Raw genomic sequence first — 22562 nt, forward strand, 5'->3', positions numbered from 1 at the left:
AGTCCCGTCTCGGTCAAGTCGTCGAGGACCCGGCGTTGTGGATGGTGTACGAAGCGAAGAAGGCCGCGCTGAAGGACCTGCAGCTCGTCGGGTCCCGAGGTGCGTTCGTGAGGTCGCGGATCCGGTTCCTGCGGGACCTGAACCGCGGCTCCCCTTCTTCGACTCGCTGGAGAAAAAGACAGAGTGTCCGTAAGCAGCTCTTGACGCTGCTGGCCAACGACGGCTCTCTCGTCTCGGATCCGGAGGGCGGCAACAACAGGGCCCCTGAATATTACGGGGCTCTGTTCTCTCCTGAGCCATCCAGCAAGAAGCGCGTAGAGTTTTGTGGGACGACGTGCCGAAGGTCAGCCCGGAGGGCGCCGAAAATCTGGAAGCTCCGCTAAGCCTGGCGGAGCTGACCGTCGCCCTGGACCGGCTCTCGAGGGGAAAAGCCCCTGGGCTGGACGGGCTGACCGTAGGTTTCCACAGGGCGTTCTGGGACGTCCTAGGGGGCGAATACGCGCGGGTATTGGGAGAATGCCCCTCTCTTGGCGCAGGGCAGTCATCATCCTGCGGCATAAGAAGGGCGATCTCCGCCTCGTTAAGAACTGGCACCCGGTCTCCCTCCTCAGCACGGACTACAAAATCTTCACAAGGGCGATGTCTGCTCACCTTGTCGCCGTGCTGGACCACATGATCCACCCGGACCAGTCCTACATGATCCTGGGCAGGACAATCCACGATAACATCCATCTGGTCCGGGACCTCATCCATCATTCCCAGGAGGCTGGTCTGTCGGTCGCCTTCCTATCTCTCGACAGGGTGAATCACGACTATCTGTTCGGAACTCTGCACGCTTTGAGGTTCGGAACGCATTCCGTCGCCCGAATCCGACTTTTGTATGCCGCCGCGGAGTGTCTGATAAAGGTTAACAGGTCCTTGACAGTGCCCCTTCGCTTTGGGAGTGGGGTGCGACAGGGATGCCCCATGTCCGGCCAGTTATATGCCATCTGCGTGGAGCCTTTCCTGCGCCTCCTGCGGACGAGGTTGATGGGACTGGTTCTGCAAGGGCCGGGCGTGGAGGTCGACCTCTCGGCTTACGATGATGATGTGCTCCTCGCGGTAGAGGATCCCGCTGACGTGTGGAGGATGCGTGAGTGCCAGGTGATTTACTCAGCTGCATCCTCCGCCAGGATCAACTGGGAGAAATGTTCCGGGCTCCTGGTGGGTCAGTGGCTGGTGGACTCACTGCCGGAGGAGCTCAGGCCTTTTGCCTGGAGCACGACTCATCTCCTCTATCTGGGAGTCTACCTTAGCCCCGACGAGGAAGCCTGGCCGGCGAACTGGCAAGAGCTGGAGCCCAAGATCGCCGCTCGCCTAGGACGCTGGACAGGACTGCTCCGAGTGCTGTCCTGCAGGGGTCGAGCGCTCGTCATAAACCAGCCGGTGGCCGCCATATTGTGGCACCGGCTGGTCACTTTGACCCCTCCCCCTGCTTTTGTAACCAAGATACAGAAGAAGCTGCTGGAGTTCTTCTGGAACAACAGGAAGCACTGGGTCTCTGCCGCGGTCTTGAGTCTCCCGCTTGGGGAGGGCGGTCAGTCGTTGGTGTGCGTCAGCACCCAGCTTGCGACTTTCCGTCTTCAGACCCTGCAGAGATACCTTTACGTTGAGCCCCATCCCAGGTGGCGTGCTCTGGCGACGTATTTCTTCCGCCAGCAGCACGGCCTCAACTAAGACCCGCAGCTCCTGTTTGTGAGTTTGGGGGTCGTCAGGACCGCCTTCCAGGAGCTGCCTGTCTTTTACAAAGAGCAACCAGGGTCTGGAACAAAGTCTCCACCAATCGTAGCTCTCCACCGGCTGGAGTGGCGGCTGTCCTGCAGGAGTCGCTGCTCGGGAATCCGTACCTCCACGATCGAGGTTTTAGGTGGCGGTCGGACAAAAGGGCTGTGGCTGGTGAGGTGACCAGGGTCAGGGACCTGATCGATGGCGGAGGAGCCGGCTGGATGGCACCAGACACGCTGGCGCGGCGCATAAATTTGGCCAACGTCCGCCGTGCGGCCGATGCCATCGAGCCGCTAAAAACAGCTCTGGGCCCTGACTCCGTTTGGTGTATCGAGGAGGCTCAAGCACGTGGGGAGATGCCGTCCGAACTAACCCCCGTCCGGACGGAATTCCTCATCGGCGCCAAACCCCGGAACCTCCCTCGGTAGCCGGCGTCTCACAACTTGAGCCGCCTCGGGGAAATCCCCTCCGTGCCTTTCATCTCTGCTCGGAGGGGTTTCCTGTACGGGCTGTGCCTGCACACTCTCAACTTTGATATCCTCGCCTGTCGTCTGGACACGCCATGGCGTACCATCTTGCCGTCTGGAGGTGGCGGGACTCCCGGATGGAGTGCACTCTGCGCGGGAGTCCTCCCAGTATTTGGCCTGGAGAGTGGTGCACGGAGCAGTGCCATGCAATAAATTTTTAAGCCGGTTCACGGGCTCCCTGGCCGCCGGCCATTTCTGCCGTCTGGAAGAGTCCGTGTTCCATGTTTTTACCGAATGTACGAGGTTGCAGCCCCTGTTTTATTATTTAAAGGGGCTGCTCCTGAAATTCTGGCTGCACTTCAGTCTCACACTCCTGATCTTTGGGCACCCTGTGCGGAGGGGAACGGGTAGGTCCGAGGGCCTCCTCGTAGGACTGCTCCTGGGCACGGCCAAGGGTGCCATCAGCCGGTCCAGGCAGCGGGCAGTCGAGGGGGTCGTTCAGCCTGACTGCCTTCCTCTCTTCCGCGCATATATCCACACCAGGGTGTCCTTGGAGATGGAGCACGCGGTGTCCACCGGTATGCTTGTGGCCTTCCGCGAGAGGTGGGCGTCGGTGGGTCTGGAGTGCATCGTCACACACGGCAACCAAATTTTAATTTGGTTTTATGTTTTAAAGTTTATTTGTTTTAATTGCCGGTGTTTTTAGTGTCCCCCTCCCCTTTTATAGGGGGCACTTGGACAAATAAATATGATTTTATTGCCCAAAAAAAACCAAACAAAATAAAACACAATAAAAAACACAAACAAAACCAAAAGAAAACACAAAAAAGGGCCTTGTAAATGTTTGGTGCGTCTCCCAGATCGGGGGGCCACGATTTAATGTTTTAAGTTTCCTCCCAAATGAGTTCTGTGGACAAGCACTCCACGATTCCTTTGTTCATCTGCACTATTTAGTGACCTACCGCTTAATGTCTATACCCTTTCCTTATCAGCCCTCCCAAAGTGCATCACCTCACACTTCTCTGAATCAAATTCCATTTGCCACTGTTTTGCCCAACTGACTATTAGATTGATATCCTCGTGCAGCCTATGAGTTTCCTCTTCGTTATCAAGCACACAGCTAGTTTTAGTTTCGTCTGCAAACTTCTTAATCTTACTCCCTATATTCAAATCTAAATCGTTAATATATACAACACAAAGCAAGGGACCCAGTACTGAGCCCTGCGGAACTCCACTGGAAGTATCCTTCCATTCACAAAAACATCCATCAATCAGTGCACTCTGCTTCCTAACTCCAAGTAAATTTTGGATCCAACTTGCCACTTTGCCCTGTATCCCATGGGCCTTAACCTTCAAGACCAGTCTATCATGTGTGACCTTATCAAAAGTCTTGCTAAAGTCCATATATACTACATCGTATGCACTACCCTCTCAGTAAACTCCACAAAAAATTCAATCAGGTTCGGCAAGTCCAATCTTCATTTAACAAACCCTTGCTGACATGCCCATAATTAATCCTGTCTTTCCAAATGCAGAGTTATCCTGTCTTTCAACATCCTTTCCAATCATTTTACCATAACTGATGTTAAGCTGTCAGGTCTATAATTACTCAGCCTATCTCCTTTTCCCTTCTTCAGCAAGGGTACAACAGTAGCAGTCCTCCAATTCTCCAGCACCATGCTCAAATCCAAAGAGGAGCGGAAAATGATGGTCAAGGCCTTTGTTATTTCCTCCTTTACTTTGCTCAAAAGCTTGTGGTGCATTTCATCCGGGCCAGGCGACTTATCTACTTTCCAAGCTGCAAAACCCCTTATTACTTCCTCTCTCACTATTATTATTTCATCCAGAATATCACACTCCTCCTTGATAGCAGTATCTGCATTACCCCTTTCCTTTGTCAAAACGATGTAAAGTATTCGTTAAGAATCCTACCAACATCATCTGCCTCTACACAGCGATTATCCTCATGGTCTCTAATAGGCATACACTTTCTTTAATTAACATTTTACTGTTAATGTATTTACGGTACATCTTCGGATTTTCCTTAATTTTACTTGCCAAAAATTTATCTTTCTCTCTCTGAGCATTTCTAATATCTTGTTTAATTTGGCCACTTAACTTTCTATATTCCTCTACAAATGTTAACGTATTTAGCCGTTGGTATATGATATAATCGTTCCTTTTTCTGATAATCCTCCCATGTACGTCGCTAGACATCTAGGGGGCTCTAGAATTATTTTCCCCAGCCTTTTTCTTTCAAGGCACATGTATGGCCTGAGCCTTCCGGATCTCCTCCTTGAAAGCCCCCCACTGTTCCGCCACTGATTTACCCAAAAGTAGCTGGTTCCAATCCACTATGGCCAACTCATTCATTAACTTCGCAAAGTTAGCTTTTGCCTAATTCAGAACTTTTATTCCAGGCCTTTTCTTATCTTTATCACTAACCAACTTGAATCTGATTGCATTGTGGTCACTGGCACCCAAGTGCTTCCCCACTCATATCTCTTCAACCTGCCCAGCTTCATTCCCAAAAACTAAATGCACGACCGCTCTGTCTCGTGTTGGGCTTGCTGCATACTGACTAAAACAGTTCTCTTGGTTGATTTCAAGAATTCTGCATCATCTATACCCTTCACACTAAATTCGTCGCAATCAATATTTGGATAGATAAAATCCCCTACTATTACTACCCTTTGGTTTTTAGACTTCACAGCAATTAGCCTAACATATTTTCTCCTCTGTCTCCCTCCCACTGTTTGGGGTTGTATAGTACGCGCCCAGTATTGTGATCGCCCATTTTTTTCTCTAACATATCATCGCTCCTCACACTGTAATAGTTTCGTTAATCAGTATCGCAAATAGCTGCCGGATTTTTTACCCCCTCTCTATCTTGTCGTGGCTTAAGGAATAGTTAGTTATCTGTGTATCCAATTTTGCTAATGGCACTAGAGAGAAACAGGAAATTGCAAAGGGACATTGATAGATTAACTGGATGGGAAAAACTGTGGCAGATGAAGCTCAATGTGGGCAAGAGTGTGATCATCCGCTTTGGACAGAAGGACGAGAGATCAGAATATGTTCTTAATGATGTGAAGCTGGGAACTGTGGAGGCGAAGAGAGATGTATTGGTCCACGCACAGAAATCACTAAAAGCTTTGAACCAATAGGAAACTGAACCGATAAGAAGATACGTGGCCTTTAATGGTACAAGGTGCACATGGATTCAGGCGTGGTGCCATGCACGGATCGGTGGTGGTACTAATGTATTTCACATGAGTATCAATCATTACATCAACAACAAATTTATTTTTATAGCGCATTTGATGTAGTGTAATGTTGGCAAGGCGCTTCACTTGAATATTATGAGACAACAGATTTGAAACTGAGCTACACAAGGAGTAATTACGGCAGGTCACCAAAAGTTTGTTCAAAAAGGTTCGTTTGAAGGAGCGTCTTGAAGGAGGAAAGCGAGCGGCAGAAGTGTTTCAGCCGGGAATTCCAGATCTTAGGGCCTGGGCAACATAAGGCACGGCAACCTAAGTTTGATAAATTTTAACAGGGGTGCTCAAGAGGGCAGAATTCGAGCAGTGCAGATATCTCGGTAGATTGTGGGGCTAAAGAAGATCACAGAGATAGAGAAGGCCGTGGCGATGGAATGATTTGAAAATAAGGATATACATTTCGAAATACTCTGCAGGAAACATGGGAGTAGGCTGTTTTCAAGTTTGCAGATGAAATGAAGATTGTGCTGGAGTGAGAAAAAAACTTTCTAATTGGTTCGTATGTTTTTCTATTCATTCCTGATATGTGGGAATCGCTGCCAAGGCCAGCCTTTATTTACCACCACGAATTAACATTGAGAAGGTTGCGATAAGCTACTTCTTGAACTGCTGCAGTCTTTGTGGTGAAGGTTCCCCCAAAGTGATGTTAGGTAGCGAGTTACAGGATCTTGAGGATGTTTTATGATCAGCACCGATGAAAGAACAGTATGGCGTGTGACTTGGAGGGGAACTAACAGTTGGTGTTTCCATGTATCTGCAAGTTTTGAGTGCTGTTAGAACTGCACTCATCCAAGCAAGTGGGAGTACTCCATCACACTCATGACTTGTGCCTTGTAGCTGGTGAAAAGGCTTTGGTGTGTCAAGAGGTGAGACATTCGCCGCAGAATAACCAGTCTCTGACCTGCTCTAGTAGCCACAGTATTTAGATGGCTCTTGTAGTTAAATTTCTGGAAATGGTAATCCGCATGATGTTGATAATAGGGGATTCGACGATCGGCATGCCATTGAAAGATATGGGGCAGTGGTGAGCGGCGCTCTTGTTGGAGATGTTCAGTGCCCAGCACATATGTGGCGGGTCTGTTAATTGCCACTTATCAGTCCAAACCTGAATGTCGTCCAGGTTCTGCTTCATGTAGGCATGGACTGTGTCATTATCCGAGAAGTTTCCAGAGAACTGAACACTGTGCAGCCAGCAGTTAACATCCGCACAAGACCTTATGATGGTGGGAAGGTCATTAATGAAGCAGCTGAAGATGTTGCGGCCGAGAACAGCGATCTGAGGAACTCATGGAGCGATGTCCTGTGGCTGATATAATCGGCCTCCAATAACCACAACAATTTTCCTTTGTGCTAAACATGACTCCAGCAACTAGAGCGTCTTCCCCTATTCCTATTAACTTCAATTTTAATAGGAATCCTTAATGGTCCTCGGTCAAATGCTGCCTTGATGTCAAATGCAGCCACTCTCACCTCACCTCTACAATTCAGCTCTTTTGTCCAGTCTTGGAGCAAGCCGGAAATTAGTTTTGGAGCTGAGTTCTCCTGGAAGAATCTAAACTGGGCATTGGTGAGCAGGTTATTTTTGAGTAATTCTGCCGAGTAGCATTGCCACCGAAATCCTCCATCAATTTGATGACAATTGAAGTTAGGCGGTTGTGCCGGTTAAATCGGTAGATTAGATGTGTCCTGATTTGCGTGAACAGGACACACCTGGGCTAATTTGCACTTTTTCGGGTAATGTCAAGTGTTGTAGCTCTTCTGGAACAGCGTGGCACAAGCCTTCAGCACAACAGCTGGGATGTTTTAAGGGCACAGGTTCTTTGCTGTATCCAGTGCGCTCAACCACTTCATTTCATCACGTGGATACAATTGTATTGGCTGAAGACGGGCTTCTTTGATGGTGGCGAACACAGGAGGAGACGGAAGTAAATCATCCAAGCGGCACTACTGGATAATGATGATTGCAAACGGTTCAGCCTTCTCTTTTGCACTCACGTGATCGGCTCCACTATCTTTCCGAATGGGCATGTTCATAGAGCCTGTTCCTCCCGTTAGTTGTTTAATGGCCCACCACCATTCACGAATAGATGAGTTGGGACTGCAGATCATTGGTTGTGGGCTCGATTAATTCTGTCTATAGGTTGATGATTCGGTTTAGCATGCATGTCGTCTTGTGCAGTTTCTTCACCAGGTAGTCTCCTCCTGGCATGCTCTTCAACACTTCTCATTGAACCACGGTTGGTCGGCTCACTTCATGGTAATGGTAGAGTGAGGGAAATACTAGGCTATGAGTTAAACGATTGTGGTGGAATATAATTCTGCCGCTGTTGGAAGCCCATGGCGCCTTCTGGTTTCCCAGTTTAGAGCTGCTGGTTCAGTTGTGAATCTCAATTATTCAGCACAGCGATTATGACACACAATACGATGGAGGATGCTCACAGTCTCAAGAAAAGACTTCATCTCCAAAAGGACTTTGCAGTTGCAGGTAGATTGACAAGGACTATTTCAAGTAGGCTTATCCCTCGTGTTGGTTCTGACACGATCTGGCAGAGGTGTTCTGGTGTTCTGGGAGATTTTTCGTTCAAGATTGTGAGGTCGACTTGCAGGGTTGAGTAGTATGAATGTGTCTATGCCGTGACTGTATCTGGTGCTTCATTGGCAATAAGGCGCTTTTGGACGGGTTCATGCAATGTTCCACAGAAATATCAATTTGAGTTGAGCATGCAAGCATCGGGGCAACTGTGAAAGTGGACAAAAAATAAAAGCGGGAGTAACAACAGGAGAGATTGAGACCGGAGAGAGCGAGGCTGAGGTGGAAGTAAAGAATTCTAGAAAGAAACATAGACAATCATTTCCACGTGGAAATGTTTGAGATTTTTTCCAATTGCGGTAATAAAAGTCAGAGGAAAGGTGGCACCTTTTGATCTTTGATCTCATCATAGGCAGTTCCTCCAAATCGAGGAAGACTTGCTTCCACTCTCAACGTGAGTTCTCAGGTGAGTGAACAGTCCAATACGGGAATCACGGTCTCTGTCACAGGTCGTTGAGGGAAGTGGTAGGTCGGAATGGTTTGTCGCACACTCATTCCGCTCCCTGCAATTAATTTCTGCATGCTCTCGGCAATGAGACTCGAGGTGCTCAGCGACCTCTCTGATGCTCTTCAACCACTTAGGGTGGTATTTGGCCAGGGATTCCCAGGTGCCACTAGGGGTGTTGCTCTTTATCAGAGGCTTTGAGAGTGTGCCTGAAACATTTCCTCTGCAAACCTGGGATTCACTTGTGTAGGATTGCCACGTAGAGTGCTTGTTTTGGGAGCAAGCGTGTCGGGCATGCAGAAAATGTGGCCCGACCAAGGGAGCTGGTCAGGTGTGGTCAGTGCTTTGGTGCTGGTGATGTTGGACTGATCAAGAACACTGACGTTGGTGCGTCTGTCCTCCCAATGGATCTGCAGCATTTTCTGGAGACATCGTTGGTGGTATTTCTCCATCGATTTGAGATGTCTGCTGTATATGGTTCACGTCTATTAGTCATACAGGAGAGGGGTTCTAGTACAGCTGGGTAGACGAAAAGCTTGGTGATCGTCCATCTAACACTCTATGAACTATGCTATTCCGGCTGAAATTTACCATAATTATAGGGGAAAGAATCCTAGGTGATATTTGTCCTCCTAATCACACTTTCCTCAGTATAATGGAATTTAAAACACATCTGGCCTTCATCGTGAACCAGCTGACCACCAGTTGATAGAGAATTAATGTCCTGTTAACCTTGTCTTAATGATACATTTACTGTTTGGATATGCTGGGTTTGGAATATATTCTTGTTATCTTAATCATTTTGGAGCAGAGTGGCAGACATGAAGTGCTGTTACAGCATCCGCTTCACACAGGATTCCCCAAGAAAATTACGTGACATTTCATGGTTTGTTCCTTCCGAATACCAGCCCTGCTTTGCTGTTACTTGACTGTCGCACTATCACGCAAATTTGGGAACTAATGATTCAAGGGGTGTGGGGATAAAGCAGAAAAGAAGAGTCGGTGCAGAAGATCAGCGAAGATAGTGAATGGAGGTGCAAGCTCTATCGGCAGCATGACCTACTCCTGCTGTTATTTCTTATGTCCTGATGATCATATGATGGATCAATTTAGAACAAAATGGGTCACATCTGCAGAAATATTGTTGTGAGATTTACTGTACCATTCCCCAATATGATCCAGGCTTTTTCGAGGCGGCAATAATTTCTAGGTTGCAATACTGAACTTCACATTTGACTGTCCTCATGTCAGAAACTAAATATTAAGATTTGAAATGGAAAACTGCAGTAACTGAAACAAACTGTCTTCTCATGTTCCTGGTTTCGGGCTACACTGCGTAGAAATCGGTAGAAACTTTAAATGAATGAGCAAGAGTGAACATGGTCAAAACAATTACATGAAAACTATAAATGAAGCCGCTCATTATTGTTGGATCCGTCAAGTATGAACACAACTTTCACTCTTAATCCCCAGAGTTGTCTGATTAGGTTAATATCATGGACATTGCGATGTTTGTGTTTTATACACCACCTTATTTACAGCAGAGCCAAAGCTGCTGATGCAATGTGTTTGTTCGAGTGACTGTAATTAATTGCAATTGTCAGGGGTATAACTGCGGCAGTGGAGACTTACCCCTCTATAAATCAGGGCCCATTGCAATGTATCAGCACAGAGTGCCTGTCGGAGCTGTGGATTCCATTCCGACTTCTCACATACATGGGCTATCCAATTATCCTTCAGAAAGAACATATTAAGTATCCTGTTCTTACACCAGTTGGAGTTCCTGGTAAGGCGTTATCACAGATTAAAGTTGTAAATCGATGTTAACTGTGATGTTGAGCCTGACAAATATTTTTTTCTCTGAGCAGATTTTGAACAGCCGCCTGTTTTGTTCTATCGTTTGAATAATGGAGTGTGATAACTATATGCTCTTTACCTCAATGTATGAGTTGCGTTATACCTGTAATAAGCTTCGGTTATCCAAAGCGGTTATTTTTCGGGAATATTTTCTGTATGGGATGCTTGGAATAAGGTTTATGGGCTAAGAACACGTATCTGTTCATCATTTATCATTTTATACAATTAAGCTGTCCTGAATATTACTTAATTAATGTGTTTCAATGATTAATAATGAGAGAGCTCAAGCTCTCAGTGTTACAAGCGCGCAGAACAAACCCTTCCCTCCAAAAATAGGTTCAATTAAACTCCGACTTCAAAGTATTTATTGGTTATCAATTTATGAAATATTGTTTTGCTATTTTGTGTGGCTGACGCTGCTTCATTGGTCTGGCGACTGACCTATGTTTGCTGCTGACTCTTTCACATCGCCTTCTCTGATTCAGTGTGGGTGAATTATCTGACGGTCACTGGAATTGATTGTAAAATGAAATGGTTATGGTTATGGTGCAACAGTTTGCGCTGTATCTGTTGCAAACAGTAGCCATTGTATCGATCTTGAGATTGTAATTGGTGTTTTGTTAATTGGACAATCGCGCCATCTCGTGCTTCAATGTATAATTAAAGTTAAAGAATTTCAGTCATCGTGAGGTTTGTCTGGAAGAGACATTCGATTCTCTTGATTCCATGCATTGTCGATGAAATGACCAGGGCAGAGGGACAGATTGGAGACATGGATGATCTCTAGAAAGAATACAACCTTCTACACATGTTTTGTAGCTTAATAATCACCACTGAGAATAGGATAGTTGTAACACGGCCTGGTGAACTGCTGCAGCTCAGGATTTTGGGATGAAATCGGATGTGAAAGCGGATATTGGGAGAAAAGAAAATTAAAAAAAATAGAGAGAAGAGTGGTTGATATTGGCAAAGTCTGAGAGAAGCAAAATATTAAATTCAAAGCGAGCAGCTTCTTAAACTTTCAGTACAGAATAAATAGAAATTAAAACTGAAACGTGTTATTGTGGAGCTGTTGGAATGCTTGAATTTGTATTGTTGGACAACCTTCTCAAGTTTATTTGCCTGTCAGCTCCTCAGTCCTTTTTGGTTAATCTTCCATTTTATTCATCTATATGATAATACTAAGCACAATTAAAACATATTAAAATTAAATCGTTAATAGCTTAGGAACATAGGAACAGGAAAAGGCAATTTAGCCACTCGAGCCTGTTCCATTATTCAAGACATGTTGGCAAATCTGTGATCTAATGGCATATACCCGCCTTTGGCCGTTAACCAATGATGCCTTTGTAAACAAATATTTCTCAAACTTAGATTTAAAATTATCAATTGATCTAGTACCAATTGCTCTCAGAAGAAGAGAGTTCCAAACTTCGAGGCATCCTTTGTGTGTAGGTGTGTTTCCTAATATCACTCATTAAATTTCTCGCTCCAAGTTCAAGACCATGACGCAGACTAGACTCCCCAACAAATGGTAATAGTTTCTCTCTCTCTACCGTATCTGTTTGCCTTCACTTCTGGAAAGCATTGATAAAATCACCCCTTAAACATCTAACTTTCATGGAATAAACCATAGTGTGTGTAATCTGTCTTTCTAATGGAACCACAGATGTCCGGTTATCAATCTGGGAAATCTATGCTGCACTCCCTCCAAGTTCAATATATCACTCCCAGGGTGTGCCGAGCAGAAATGGTTGCCGTACTGCAGGCGTGCTCTAACCACAACTATATATAGCTATCGCATAATTTTTAACCCTTGAATTCTAGATCTACAGAGTACCATTCCATTAGGCTTAGTGATTATTTCCTGTACCTTTTCATAATATGTTAATGATTTATGAGAGGCTGTGGACTTGCGTGGGAGCAGCAGCGAAAGATGAGGCAAGCGCTTAACAGCTCGGCTCAACAGGCAAGGGACGTTAGAGTTTAAAAGTGAAATCGGCATAAGAGAAGAACCTGATTGGAGAATAGTGGGGGGGGGGGAATTTTCTTTATCTCTTAATTTCGTTCTCAGTCTTTAATTAAAAGTTAGTTCTCAATCTTTTAAATAAAGGTAAATATTTTAATAAAGGTTCGTTCTTAGTCTTTTAAATAAACGTTCGCTTTTAGTTTATAAAATAAAGGAATGATGTGAATAGCACGTGCAGCGAGTTGGTTTTACTGCAGGTGAAGGGTCCACAGCCAGATAAGGAATGGAAGACCAGCAAGGAAGGTAGTACAGGGGTCCCTGTGCAAAACAGATACACCGCTTTGAGTACTGTTGAGGTGGATTACTCATCAGGGTAGAGCAGCAGCAGCCAAGTTCATGGCACCGTGGGTGGCTCTGCTGCACAAGAGGGCAGGAAAAAGAGTGGGTGAGCGATAGTGACAGGGGATTCAATTGTAAGGGGAATAGATAGGCGTTTCTGCGGCCGCAATCGAGACTCCAGGATGATATGTGAAATCCCTGGTGCAAGGGTTAAGGATGTCTCGGAGCGGGTTAAGGATGTCTCGGAGCGGGTGCAGGATATTCTGAAAAGGGCGGGTGAATAGCCAGTTGTCGTGGTGCACATTGATATCAACGATATAGGTAAAACACGGGATGAGATCCTACAGGATGAATTTAAGGAGCTAGGAGCTAAATAAAATTTAGGACCTCAAAACTAGTGCCATGACACCCAGGTCTACTCGCACCACCCCTTTTACTAATCTGAAACCATTCAGATAATAATTTGCCTTCATGTTTTTGTCACCAAAGTGGATGACCTCACATTTAGCCACTTTATACTGCATCTGCCATGCATTTGCCCATTCACTTAACCTTTCCAATTCCGCCTGCAGGCTCTTAGCATCCTCCTCGCAGCTCGCACTGCCACCCAGTTTAGTGTCAATTGCAAACTTGGAGATATTACTTTCAATTCCTTCGTCTAAATCATTGATGTATATTGTAAATAGCTCGGGTTCCAGCACTGAACCCTAAGGCACCCCATTAGTCACTGCCTGCCATTTGGAAAAGGGCCCGTTTGTTACCACTCTTTGCTTCCTTTCTGCCAAGCATTTCGCTATCCACGTCAATACATTGCCCCAATACCGTGTGCCTTAATTTTGCACACTTATCTCTTGTGTGGGACCTTGTCAAAACCTTTTGAAAGTACAAATATACCACATCTACTAGTTCTCCCATATCCACTCGACTGGATACATTCTCAAAAAAACTCTACAAGATTTGTCAAGCTCATTTCGCTTTCATATATCAATGCTGACTTGGACTGCTCCTTTCACTGCTTTCCAAATGCGCTGCGATTAAATCTTTAATAATTCACTGCAGCATTTCGCACCCCTGATATCAGGCTAAACGGTCTATAATCGCCTGTTTTCTCTCTCCCTCCTTTTGTAAAAAGCGGGGTTGCATTAGCTACCATCTCAATCCATAGGAACTTATCCAGAATAGATGGAATGTGGGAAAATGACCACCAATGTATCTATTATTTCTCGGGCCACTTCCTTAAGTACTATGGGATGCAGACTATCAGGCCCTCGAGATTTATAGGCCTTCAGTCCCTTCAATTCCCTAACGCCATTTCCTGACTAATAAGGATTTTTTCAGTTCCCCCTTCTCGCTAGACCCTCGGTGTTGTGTATGAAGAAAGTGTAAGACTGAACACTGCGAGGTCAAAATAAAGAGTGCTTAGTCTTTTATTGCAGGTCTCCAGGATGTCCCTCCAACCTGTGTAGCCTCCGAAAATGCCGATGCTCCCAAGGGATTAGGGTGTCCCTTGCGAATCCAGGGGACGAAACCTCTGCTGGCTGTACAGAGTAAATACAAGTCCACATACATAACAACCCTCCCCGCAAAAGTCAATAATGTAACTATTTACAATGAGACTCGATCTGGGGCGCTTCTTGCCCTGGTTGATCTTCCCGGTGTGAAAGCTGTTGTTGAATCGTTTATTGGGCACTCAATTTTCTGCTGTGTGGCTGGCCTTGCTGGAGTGCCTGGTGTGTTGGCCCTGCAGGGCTGCTGTGGATGATAAGTTCTGCTTCGTGTTCAACCGTGGTGCCGGTTGCCACTGGTGTGGATGTTGGGGGATCAAAAATGGTACGGTCCATAGGTGGATTGCTCAGGATAGTCCTTGAATGTGAGTTTGATTTGGTCTAAATGATTCTGGTGAATAAGTCCATTTGAAAGTTTGACCCGAAACATCCTACTTCCCTATTTTGCTACGACAGTGCCGGGAAGCCATCTGGGACCATGTCCATAATTTAAAACAAATACAGGATTATTGACTCCAATCTCGCGTGACACATTTGCGCTATCATGGTATGCACTTGGTTGAAGCTGCTTGTTCTCCACCTGTTCATGTAGATCAGGGTGATCTTACGAGAGCCTTGTCTTAAGTGCTGTTTTCATGAGGAGTTCAGCATATGTGATCCCATTGAATGAGTGGTGTCTTGTGTGGTAGCTGAGCAGGACTCGGGATAGGCGAGTCTCAGTGAGCCTTCAGTCACATTCTTCAAGCCTTGGTTGATGGTTTGCACTGATCTCTCTGCATGACCATGGGATGCTTGTTGAAACAGGGCAGATGTGACATGTCTGTCCCCGTTACGGGTCATGAATTCTTTGAACACAGCACTGGTAAAACATAGAAACATAGAAAATAGTTGCAGGAGTCGGGCATTCGGCTCTTCGACCCTGCACCACCATTCAATACATCATGGCTGATCATTCCTTCAGTACCCCTTTCCTGCTTTCTCTTCATACCCCATGATCCCCTTAGCCATCTAACTCCCTCTTGAATATATCCAATGAACTGTCATCAACAACTCTCTGTGGCAGGGAATTACACAGGTTAACAACTCTCTCAGTGAAGGAGTTTCTCCTCATCGCAGTCTTAAATGGCCTACCCCTTATCGTAAGATGGTGTCCTCTGGTTCTGGACTTCCCCAAACTCGGGAACATTCTACTCGCATCAAACCTGTACCTCCCGGCAGAAACTTATATGTTTCGATGAGATCCCCTCTCATCCTTCTAAACTCCAATGTTTAAAGGCCCAGTTGATCCAGTCTCTCCTCATATGTCAGTCCAGCCATCCATGGAATCAGTCTGGTGAACCTTCGCTGCACTCTTCAATAGCAAGAACATCCTCCCTCAGATTAGGAGATCAAAACTGAACAAAATATTACAGCTGAGGCCCTGTACAACTGCAGTAAGACCTCATGCTCCTATACTCAAATCCCGTCGCTATGAAGGCCAACATACCATTTGCCTTCTTCACCGCCTGCTGTATCTGAATGCCAACTTTCAATGACTGATGAACCATGACACCTAGGTCTCGTTGCACCTTCCCGTTTCCTAATCTGCTGCCATTCTAATAACATACTGTCTTCGCATTTATGCCCCCAAAATGGATAAACTCACAATTATCCACATAATACTGCATCTGCCATGTATTTGCCCACTCACCTAACCTGTCCAAGGCAACCTGCAGCCTCCTAGCCTCCTGCTTACATCTAACACCGCCACCCAGTTTAGTGTCATCTGCAAACTTGGAGATATTACACTCAATTCCTTCATCCAGATCATTGATATATATTGAAAAGAGCTGGGGTCCCAGCACTGAGCCCTGCGGCACTCCAGTAGTCACTATCTGCCATTTTGAAAAGGACTCGTTTATCCCGACTCTCTGCCTCCTGTCTGCCAACCAGTTCTCTATCCACGTCAGTATATTACCCCCAATACCATGAGCTTTGATTTTGCACACCACTCTCTTGTACAGGACCTTGTCAAATGCCTTTTGAACGTCCAAATACATCACATCCACTGGTTCTTCCTTGTCCACTCTACTAGTTACATCCTGAAAAGATTCCAGAAGATTTTTCAAGCATGATTTTCTGTTCATAAATCCATGCTGACTTGGACCGATCCTGTCACTGTTTTCCAAATGCGCTGCTATTTCATCCATAATAATTGATTGTAACATTTTCCCCACTACTGATTTCAGGCTATCCGGTCCATAATTAACCGTGTTCTCTCTCCCTTCCTTTTTAAAAAGTGGTCTTACATTAGCTACCCTCAAGTCCATAGGAACTGATCCAGAGTCGATAGACTGTTGGAAAATGATCATCAATGCATCCACTATTTCTATGGCTACTTCCTTAAGTACTGTGGGAGGCAGACTATCAGTCCCCGGCGACTTATCGGCCTTCAATCCTATCAATTTCCCTACACAATTTCCCGCCTAATAAGGATATCCTTCAGTTCCTCTTTCTCACTGGACCCTCGGTCCCCTTGTACTTTCGCAAGGTTATATGTGTCTTCCTTCGTGAAGACAGAATCAAAGTATTTGTTCAATTGTTCTGCCACTTCTTTGTTCCCCATTATAAATTAACCTGAATCCGACTGCAAGGGACCTACGTTTGTCTTCACTAATCTTTTTCTCTTCACATATCTATAGACGCTTTTGCTGTCAGTTTTTATGTTCTCAGCAAGCTTTGTCTCGCTCTCTATTTTCCCCCTCTTAATTAAAACCTTTGTCCTCCTCTGCTGAGTTCTAAATTTCTCACAGTCCTCAGATTTGTTGCTTTTTCCAGCCAATGTATCTGCTTCTTCCTTGGATTTAACACTATCCTTAATTTCCGTTGTTAGCCACGATTGAGTCACCTTCCCCGTTTTATTTTTACATCAGACAGGGATGTACAATTGCTGAAGTTCATCCATGTGATCTTTAAATATTTTCCATTGCCTATTTACCATCAACTCTTTATGTATCATTTGTCCGTCTATTCTAGCCAATTATCACTTCAAACCATCGAAGTTACCTCTACTTAAGTTCAGGGCACTAGTTTCTGATTTACCTGTGTAACTCCCCATTTTAATTCAGAATTATACCATCTTATGGTCACTCTTCCCCAAGTGGCCTCACTCAACAAGATTGCTAATTAGTCCTTTCTCTTTGTAGACCACCCAGTTTAAAATGGCCAGCTTCCCAGTTGGTTCCTCGACATATTAGTCTGGAAAAGCATCCCTAGTGCACTTCAGGAAACCCTCCTCTACCGCATTGCTACCAGTTTGGTTGGCGCAATCTATATATAGATGAAAGTCACCCATGATAACTGCTGTATCTTTATTGCATGCCTCCTAAATTTCTTGTTTGACGCTGTCCCTACCTAACTACTACGGTTTGGTGGTCTGGACACAACCTCCACTTGCGTTTTCTGTCCCTTGGTATTCCGTAGCTCCACCCATACCGATTGTACATCATCCAAGCTAATGTCCTTTCTTGCTATTGCATTAATTACCTCTTTAACCAGCAATGCCACCCCTGTTCATTTTAATTTATGTCTATCCTCCCTGTTAGTGTTAGTGTTTATCAGAAGAATCACTCAACACTCAGAGTCAGTTCCAACACCAGTGCGGCCTTTATTTACGCCAGCGGGGAGGAAGTCACAGGACTGAGTCCAGGCTTCTCTCCGCTGAACAAAGCGTTACATGGATTTTTATATGTTTTACAACATATGTTTTGCAACAGTTTACTACAGTTACAGAATATCCAATCATTGATTATAGATTCAATTAGACCAATAGGTAAAGTTAGTTTCTAAGCATAAAGTGGCTTATGTGTTGCCTCGAAATGTGTTGCTAAGGGGTGTGTTGCTCGAGATGACTCATGTGTCTTGTAACATGGCCAGGGCCTCTCTTATCTTACTGTCCATGGAAGCTGGCATTTGGTAGCCTCCTTATCTCCGTCCTGCTACAGAGCCGTATTCTTTCTAGGACATTTGGTCTTGGTGTGTAGCTGATTAGAGACACCTGCAGAGCTTGCATGCTCGTCCTGTGTGTGGGAAACAACAAGTATCAGTCCCCAGGAATGTAGTCTATTTCAGCTAACATAAATCCCTTGAGGCTTCATTGGTAGCCATTTAATGGTACAGTTTACATATATAATTCTCACCTTATGCTACGGTTGCCGTTGCCCTAGGGTGTCTAATACCTACAACACTTCCTAAATGTTGAATACCCTGGATGTTGAGTTCCCAGCTTTCGTCAACCTGGAGCAATGTTTCCGTGATGCCAATTGCATCATATCCGTTAACTGCTATCTGTGCAGTTAATTTGTCCACCTTATTCCGAATACTCCTCGCTTTGAGGCACTAAGCCTTCAGGTTGTCCTTCTAACCAATTTTGCCCCTTTAGAATTTTGATGTAATGTGACACTTTTTGTTTTTTGCCTCAGATTTCTCTGCCTTCCACTTTTACTTGTCTTCTTTCTATATTTTGCTTCTGCCCCAATTCTACTTCCCTCTATCTCCCTGTATAGGTTTCCATCCCCCTGTCAAATTAGTTTACCTCCTCCCCAAGCACTAGCAAACATTACCCAGAGGACATTTGTTCCGATCCACCCCAGGTGCAGACCATTCGGTTTGTATTGGTCCCATCTCCCCCAGAACCGTTTCCAATGCCCCAGGAATTTGAATTCCTTTCTTGTGCACCACTCCTCAAGCCACGTTGTCGCTTACCCAGATATCGGGTAAACCGTGAGTGGCAAACATGGCGCGCAGATTTTCAGAAGTGGCAGCGGACATGCTAGCTAACATGATCTGACATTCAATCCACTTGAAGCATGCGTTTACAAACACAAGGAATATTTTACCCAAGAACAGGCCTGCATAGTCGACGTGCTTCCTAGACGACGGTTTAGAGGGCCAAGACCTTAAACTTAGCGGCGCCTCCCTGGGCTGATTGTAAACTGCGAGCATGTATTAAATCTTTGAATGGAGCACTCGAAGTCTGCATCGATACCGGGCCACCACACATGGGATCTGACTATCGCTTTCATCATTACAATGCCTGGGTGCGTACTGTGGACGACATTGATAAAGGTTTATCTCCACTTCTTGGGGATCACTATTCGATTGCCCCATAGAAGGCAGTCTGCCTTTGTAGTCATTTCATTTTTGCGCCACTGGAACGGCTTTATCTCTTCCTGCATTTCCACTGGGACACAAGACCAACTACCGTGAAGCAAACAGCTTTTGACTAGAGATAATAAGAGTATCTGGCTAGTCCAGGTTTTGATCTGCTGGGCAGTGATGTGTAATTGCTCACTCCCAATTGCTTCCATAACAATGGCTAGATCTGCAGGCTGCGCCATTTCCACCCCCGTGATGGCCAATGGCAGCATTCTGAGAGTATCAGCGCAGGTATCTGTGTCCGTCCTGTGCGGATGGCATAGATCTATGGAGACAACGTGAGTGCCTATCTCTGGATGTGGCCCGATGAGTTGATATTAATCGTTTTACTATCGGAAAACAGGGATATAAGTGGCTTCTCGTAAGTTTCCAATTTAAATTTTATCCCAAACATGTATTGATGCATTTTCTTTACCCATAGAGACACGCTAACGCTCCTTCTTCAATCATGCTGTAGGCTCTCTCAGCCGTAGAAAGACTCGTGGAAGCATAAGCAACTGGTTGCAGTTTCCCAAAATCATTACCTTGTTGCAATACACACCCGACGATATCTAGCGATGCATCACATGCTAGTACCAACCGCTTACATGGAACATACAGGACAAGCAATTTGTTTGAGCCCAACAACTTTCTCGCTTTTACAAAGGCATTTTCTTGCTTTTTGCCCCAAACCTATTTGCTCCCTTTTCGTAGTAAGACATGTCATGGTTCTAGCAGTCTGCTGTGACCCGGTAAATACTTACCAAAGTCGTTCAAGCGTCCCAGAAACGACCTCAGCTCCATCAAGTTCTGTGGACTCAGTGCGTTCTCGATTGCTTCCGTCTTCGCGTTGGTGGGCCTGATGCCGTCCGCCGAAATCCTCTTTCCCAAGAATGCCAATTCTGGTGCCAGGAAAATGAACTTCGCGCGTTTTAACCTGTGCAGCGCGCGGTTGAGTCGACTAAGAAGCTCCTCCAGGTCCATCAGGTGCTCGACTGTGTTCCGTTCTGCCATCCTGGAAGACCATGGTGTGTGGGACTGACTTCAGTCAACTTTCCATGTTTCTCTGGAATATCGCCTCCATTGATCGGATTCCAAGCAGGCATCTGTTATAAACAAAAAGGCTTGTGTGCTTGTTGATGCAGGTGAGAGCCTTCGATGATTCATCTGGTTCCAGCTTCATGTCGGCTGAAGTGAGATCCAGCTTCGTAAACATCTTTCCTCCCACCAGCATCGCAAAGAGGTCGTCGGTCTTTGGTAGTGGGCATTGGACATGCAAAGTGAAACGATTGATAGTTACTTTGTAATTGCCACAGATTCTGATGGTGTCATCTCCCTTGAGGACTGGGACCATAGGCCTGGGCCACTCGCTGAACTCGATCGGTGAAACGATGCCTTTTGCTGCTTTGCAGCTGGTCTAGCTCAATCTCTACATTTTCTCTCATCATGTACAGTACTGCTCTTGTATTGTGATGGATGGGCCGCGCCTCCGGAATTAGGTGGATATGCACTTTTGCTCCTTCGAATTTCCCGATGACTGGTACGAACAGCGAAGGAAATTTGTTTAAGACCTGGGTACACGAAGTGTCCTCAGCGGGCGATACTGCTTGGACATCGTCCCAGTTCCTGCGTAACGTTCCCAGCCAGTCCCTGCCAAGCGGTGTGGACCATCACCCGGTACCACTCGGAGTGGTAGCTTGTGCACCGCTCCTTCGCAGGAGACATTTACGGTAGCACTGCCAATTACAGGAATCAGTTCTTTTATGTAAGTTCTTAATTTTTTGCGAACTTGAGTTAAGGCTGGCCTTGCGCCTTTTTGCACCACAACCTTTCGAAATTCTTTTTGCCCATGATGGACTGGCTCGCACCCGTGTCCTGCTCCATTGATACGAGTAGTCCATTTAGGTCAACATTCAGCATTATCGGGGGAAAATGCGCAGTGAATGTGTGCACCCTATGCACCTCTGCCTCCTCGATCTGTGGCTCTGGTCCATCTTCATACTCCGTGGATCTGTCCTCCTTTGCAACATGATGGTCTCAGGATTAGCAGGCTTATCAGTTCAGCTGCACACTCGTTGCTGGTGTCCCATTGTTCCACAGCCCTTACAAACGTATTATTTGAATCAGCATGAATAGAAACGACGATCACTCCCACAGCGCCAATAAGGTGTAAATGGTCTTGTATTCATCAGCCTTGATGGTGGACTCTGAGTCATCCGCGGACGTGCAGTTGCAGGTATGTATGCCCTGCCTTATACATTATGATTCGAAAACAACATCACTTTGTTCACAATATTTGGAGCAGCATTTGTGTGCTGAGAGATTTGCTTCGTATTATCACTGATGGCAATGAATGCCTGGGCTATCAGTGTAGCCGTACTCAAGGTTGTGGTCGCTACATTCAAAAGTTTGGAGTATGGTTTCTTGGCCAATGTTAAGTACGAAAAAGTCTCTAAGCATGTGCTCCAAATGTGCTTCGAATTGGCAATATCCTGCAAGGCGTCGCAGCTCGGCGACATAATTCGCCACTTCCTGGCATTCAGACATTTTTTAGGTGTAGAACCAGTACCTCGCCATCAGAACGCATTCCTTCGGGTTCAAAAGTTCTCGGACCAGTGTGCACAAATCATATTACAATTTCTCCATGGATTTCGCTGGAATGAGCAGATTTTTCATTAGCCCATACGTTGGTTCCCCACAGACGGCGAGGAATAATGCCCTTTGTTTGGCAGCGTTCCCTTCCCCATTTAGCTCGTTGGCCACGAATTATTGATCGAGTCGCTCCATGAAATTTTCCCAATCATCTCCCTCTGAAAAGTTTTCCAGGATGCCCACTGTTCTCTGCATCTTTGGCTTCGCTTTCTGTATCCCGTCGCCAGTTGTTGTGTATGTAGAAAGAGTCAGACTGAAGACTGTGAACTCAAAGTAAAGTGTAACCTTAGTCTTTTGGCGCTGGTCTCCAGAGTGCCTCTCCAACCTGTGAAGTCTCCTTAAATATCTGTGCTCCCAAGGGATTAGGCATCCCTTGGGACTACAGTGGATGAGCCGTCTGGTGGCTATGCAGAGTAAATACAAGTCGACATATATAACACTCGGTCCCCTAGTATTTTCGGTAGGTTATTCGTATCTTCCTTAGTGAAGTCAGAATCAAAGTATTTGTTCAATTTGTC

The sequence above is a fragment of the Pristiophorus japonicus genome, unplaced genomic scaffold, assembly GCF_044704955.1.
Source record: "Pristiophorus japonicus isolate sPriJap1 unplaced genomic scaffold, sPriJap1.hap1 HAP1_SCAFFOLD_267, whole genome shotgun sequence".
NCBI classification, from domain to species: domain Eukaryota; kingdom Metazoa; phylum Chordata; class Chondrichthyes; family Pristiophoridae; genus Pristiophorus; species Pristiophorus japonicus.